At 37.1% G+C, this 5,790-nt stretch overlaps 1 long non-coding RNA gene across 1 annotated transcript; it reads right to left on the bottom strand.

The window, feature by feature from the left end:
* Positions 1 to 255: 255 nt before the first annotated feature.
* Positions 256 to 5,457, bottom strand: LOC127135451 (uncharacterized). The gene is made up of 4 exons (XR_007808559.1): positions 4,919 to 5,457; positions 3,029 to 3,095; positions 958 to 1,050; positions 256 to 861 (listed from the first exon to the last, which is right to left on the bottom strand). It is a non-coding gene; the product is annotated as an uncharacterized LOC127135451 (long non-coding RNA).
* Between the last annotated feature and the right edge of the window lie 333 nt (positions 5,458 to 5,790).

A 5,790-nucleotide genomic window follows, 5' to 3' on the forward strand; every position in this document is an offset into this window, starting at 1 on the left:
AAGAAGTTTCGTTGTCAGGCAGCAACATCTTGGATGTTAGGATTTGTAGGACGTCTACAACATTGGAAATTACTTACGCCTATATTAGCATGAATATGTACTCAAAACATGAATATGTAATTAAAACATGAATATGTAATCAAAACATGAATATTATATTATGTCTATTATATTCAGTTCTAAAACTTAATACATAAATCAATGTGAACGAGAAATATGCAAAGCTTCAAATAAATCAGCCAACTATGGATCTTCCTATTCGGCATTAACCTGTCTTAGATAACGATGAGTCAATGTAGATACACGAGCCCAATAAGGATCAAATGGTCCTGCGTCATAAACAGGAACTGGTACCTCTCTTGGTTCGTCACGATGGGTGGGGACCAAACGTGGATGCGAAACACAATAATACCATTCCAGATAACCATTTTCTATATCAGATAGAGTGATGGCCAGGGTAGTTGGACATATCACAACAATAACGCTCTGATGGTAACCAATCCAATCAACATTAATATCCGTCGACATTATACAATCAAGAGGTGGGGATGGAACATACTGCTTGTACCCGAACTGACGTAAACATCTGTCACACAAGTATGGAACAACTGTGTCACCCCACTTCAAACACCCCCTGTACAGACATAACTCATCAAAGTGATGACATCCTCTATGATCCTCAAATGGATGCCATATGATGCCGGCAAGTGTCAGCTCGTCCAAAATAGGTCGTAAATTATCCACCTTCAGGACTCCTTGCCTATAGGACCATCTCATCGCTCGAGGAAGACCACAATTATCAGCTGGTTTCCAATTCTCTCCTCTTTTTCCAACAGTTGGAAAGTACTCGTGAATCCATCACTGTTACAAAATAAAAACATAATAAACAAAATAAATTAAGTTAATATACTTTATAAAATGAATCCAACACTTAATAAACAAAATTAAATTATATACCTGTAGGAGAGTAGGATATCCACCGAGTTGTTTGCAACTGAACATGGACGCATCTCCAAGGTATCTGTATAGGCTAACCAGTGCAGCTGCTCCCTGTAGCGGTGTATTCGTTACTATATGATCTATCAATTAAATCATAAGCAAAGCATACAATGAATATAGAGTCGCCACCGCACTTTTATTTATCCTAAGGACTGGTTAAAAAGCGAACAAAAACCTAAGAAGTTTTACACGTAGAAAACTAATGGAAAAGATCAGAGATCGGGGTAAGGGGTAAATTACGCAATGGGAAGGTGTTAGGCACCCAATGCGTCCTAGGTACTCCTAGGGAGCCCTTTTCACACTTGTTGTTTGAAAATATTTATTTGTTTTTTGACATAAGTATTGTGCAAACATGATTGGGATGATGAGAAAAGAATATACATGTTAATTATTTTTGTGTTCGAACGGATGAACCCGTTGCCTACGTACCTTCCATCAAAGGTAAGGATCAAAACGCCGTAGTTCGGCTAAAAACTTCCAAAAGTTAGTGGATTCAATTTTAAAACAAAAGCTCAAAGGTCTTACGTTACCCACGGGAGAAAACTCAACCTTGTATAACAACTAGTCCACCATGTGAGAAAAGCTTCCACTTGCCAGAGAGGGGTTAACCCTATAATAGGCAAGGAAGACTTACAATTCATCTACTAAGGACAAATAGGTGAGATTAATATCAACCAACTAGGGTAAATCAAACCTACAGCTAATGTATGAAAACTTAACAAACATGGACAAAGCCACAAAATCATTTGAATGGGTGAAGTTATTTGGATTATTTACAAAAAGGTCAAAGTATGATTAAAGTCAATTCAAAATGAAGTATTTACAAAAATGAGGTTTGGAAAATCATGGACTTAAGGTCCAAGTTTCTAATTTGGAAAGAAGGTGAGAATGTTTGCACAACACTTATTTCAAGTTTTTTTTTAAACATGTGTGAAAAGGTAGGACACAATGAGATGAATGGAATGGTGGGTATGTAAAACTTCTTAAGCGGTTCGCCTCTTGAAGTCATATAGAGGATGATTCAAGTGGGTCCTTAGGAATAGGCTACAGATGAGCAATAAACATGGTAACAGATGAAAGTAAATAAAAGCGGATCCTGGATGCCACTCAATGGTCTTATACCTGTCTCCTAAAACAAGTAAGGATATCAGAAGCCACTCTATGGACTTACACTAATCTCCATCAGAATAAAACAGAAAAACAAAACAGGGAAATCAACTGCCAATCTATCTGGACTCATGTTAACCTCCACAGTATGATCCTAGGAGTACAAATGCCACATCACAGGGACTTACAATGAATCCTCACATACAACAACTAAATGCACTAGGCAATGGGTATGAGTGACCAATGAGGTCTTACACTCTACCCCTTCCATGTCATGGGAACAGATGCCAGCTTACAGGGACTTATACCTGGTTCCTCAATGGGTAAGCAAACAATGTCACAAGGACAAATGACATAAATATGCACTAATGGCAATCAAAGGTAAAATGCACAATGGCAATCAAGTAATCATGTATGATGAATCAAATAATCAAACCATATAATCAAGGAGCACACGCTATAACCACACAATTTGGGCTCAAGCAAGGGTTTGACTACGAAAGTCCACTGTAAGAGGTAAGTGTCGCTCTTAACCTGGCCATTGAAGGGCTCAGGTGAAGCAGATGAAAGGATATGAGGGGTGTGCCTCATTGCTTCTATCTCATGTCCGAGAGAGCATGTAAATATAAGAATGTGGGGGAGTTCAGAAAGATGGAACTCTTTCCCCGATTAGACTCGATAGATCTTGGGTATGGATCTCAATGCTACAACCATGTAATGGGAGCAAGGAGAAGACTCACTGAATAGTGGGAGATAGGCTACTTATCTCTACCTTCCACCAATTGCCTCGAATGAGGACTTTTCCTGCTTGGGACAAATATAAACATACACAATCAATGCCTCTTAAGGAGGACTTCAGACAATTTGCCCGGCCAAATAACGGGCCGGGTCTCCAGACTACATGAAGAAGAAGGTTCTATACCTCAATGCCAATTGCTTATAAGCAAAGCAATGCAAGTTCTTAAGAGAACTGAGCGACTAAAGGGTACCTGGAAACAATCCAATAAAATCAGCATCCCGTTCATAAACAGATAACAACATAAGAATCAATTAACAAAGTACAATTATACAAATAATGATGTGCATAGCACAAGGCTCACATGAACCAAACATCCTACAAAACAAATACATTAGTCATATGTGTCAAGTAACACAATCCATAATGTGGAGCAAATTCCTTAATCATTAACTCCTTAACCTGAAAAGGCACAATCAACTTCAAATGTAAGTAACATGACCACTAGGACTAGCCTAGGGTCAAAGAGATGGAAAAATCTTAAAACAGCAGCCAATTCATGATCAAATTCAAGTAATATCAATAATATAGGGATCCCAATTGGTCCCATATCCAAACTATATACACATTTCTATTTATGCAACATGGAAGGTAAAAGACGCAATGTGGAGTCTCATACAAACAACCAGCAAGATCACATCCAACCACATGTCAAAAAGGATCCAAAAAATCCACAAAAATTCTATCCTAACCAGAAGACATTCAACAAGCCACATATTAAATTTCAAGTCATTTGGACGGGTAGATCAATGGGAATTAATTAAACATGGTACAGCATGCAAAAACAACATCAAATGAAGTCAAAAATTATGCATCAACTTCAATCTAATGGTAAACAGCAATGGTACATGGTAAATTAGTAGGACCAAAGCCAAATGCTACATTAATGTGTTAGGAACTATGCTATCAATTTTCATGGTCATTAGATTAATTATGAGGAAATGGCAACATAAATGCTAAAGGTTACACCAATGGAACTCTAACATGCTAGGCAGCAAGAAAAAATATGAATCAAATTGGAAATTGATTGTAAAAATCCCAGAAAATTCACGGTGATAGCAAACATATTAACTGAGCTCCCTGCAAAAAATTAGGGCCATTGGCCAATGGGAAGCATGGTAATCAATTTGGTGAATTCAGCATACCAAACTATGCCACATTATTTCATACTCACATTTACTAATTCATATAATAAACCATAGACTCAAAAATTATGAAATCTATGTCAAAAAATCCAGAAGGATGTCAAGAATCAATATCTCAATTTTCATTTAATTTGGATATAGCATGTGGTTTCTATAATTAAAATGGTAACTCATATGGAAATATGTATACATCAAAAGTATCTCTATGTCAATTTATATTTTTTCCAAGCACTATTTTTTATTTTGTATCTAAAAAAAAGTAGAGAAAAAAATGATGATTAACAAAAAAGGTCTTGCATTTTTTGGATGATTATTGTTGATTATATGAATTTTTGAAGTGTTTAAATAATTATTGCAATATTTGTTTAGATTTTATTAGGATTTATTTACTTAATTGAATGACAATGGTACAGAACGTAAACATGCCTTGCCAAGCCAAAACGCGGCGTCTCCACTAAACGACGTGGCGCTGTATGATTGGCCCTGGCAATGAAGAACACGGATCCAAATTGGAAAGGGACGGAAACAGGATCTACAGAGTAATTTCCAGAAGAAACTCTTCTTCTTCGCACAGCTCGTACATCTCCTTGCCGGCGAATTCGGTTTTGGCCAAACGGCGACGAGAATCCACAATCCATACTTCGTTGGACTCGGCATTACATCAGGATTACGATTATGCGTGCGAAATTGTCCGGAGATTCAAGGAAGAAGCGAATCGCGCGAGAGAAGAAATGGTGACGAATCTTTAAACGAGAATAACTCAGGCAAAACTCAATGAAATCACAATCTACCAGTTTCTACATAATCTACAAACAGCATTCTACAATATCCCTAACGAAATTTTTGAAACGGTGGTGATCGAATCTTTCACCTTCTTGAATGCAGTGATAGCTTCGGCGATTTGCAGGGGCTCCAATGGCGAAACAGATATAGCCAATCGTCGTGGAAGGTGATAGGTGAAAAGAATCCAGCTCAAGAACGCTTGCATCATCAGATTTCCTTAACTGCCATGGATGAGCATCTTCACGACAGTCGCGAGATTGCCGGATTTTCCAATCAATTCCTGCAAACAGAAACTATACAGCACCTGTAGATGATGAATTCACCATGGAATTGTACAAAGATTAGTAGAAAAATGCTTAATTGATGAGAAAGTGCTATCAAAATTTTTTGGTAAAATGGGAGAAGAATGAGAGAATGGCTTGGGATTTTCTGTTATGCTCTGGAAAATGATTAACCAACCTGCAAAATTCTGTTAGATTAACCTTATATATGGAATACTTAATCCAAATTTAATTATAGTTAAACAAAAATGGATTAGTGTAAGCATGTTTATGTGTGAATTTGGATCTTTTGCCTTTGATACTTAGAAGCAACTTCTGCAGAATTTTCCCAATTGGAACAAGTTGCAAAAATCATTTTGAAGCTGATTGCATAGGCATTATTTCCCAATTCCTCATATTTTCAATTTTGGACGATTTTGCCCCTCTCCTTAAATTGATTCACTTCAAAAATGGCATTTTGCATGGAGTCTTTTCCAAAAAATCCAATTATGCAACTTTGAAGTACACATTAAATGGAGTTTGTGCATATAAAGAACTTGCATTTTGGATAAACCATGTGGTAGTTATGCCCTCCCGATTACGGGTCTTTTCTGAAATTCACTGAGCCATATCTTGCAAACCGTACATTGGATTTTCAAGTTCTTGGACTTTTTGGAAAGGTGAGAACAAGATCTACATC

The sequence above is a fragment of the Lathyrus oleraceus genome, chromosome 1 (genome assembly GCF_024323335.1).
Source record: "Lathyrus oleraceus cultivar Zhongwan6 chromosome 1, CAAS_Psat_ZW6_1.0, whole genome shotgun sequence".
NCBI lineage: Eukaryota > Viridiplantae > Streptophyta > Magnoliopsida > Fabales > Fabaceae > Lathyrus > Lathyrus oleraceus.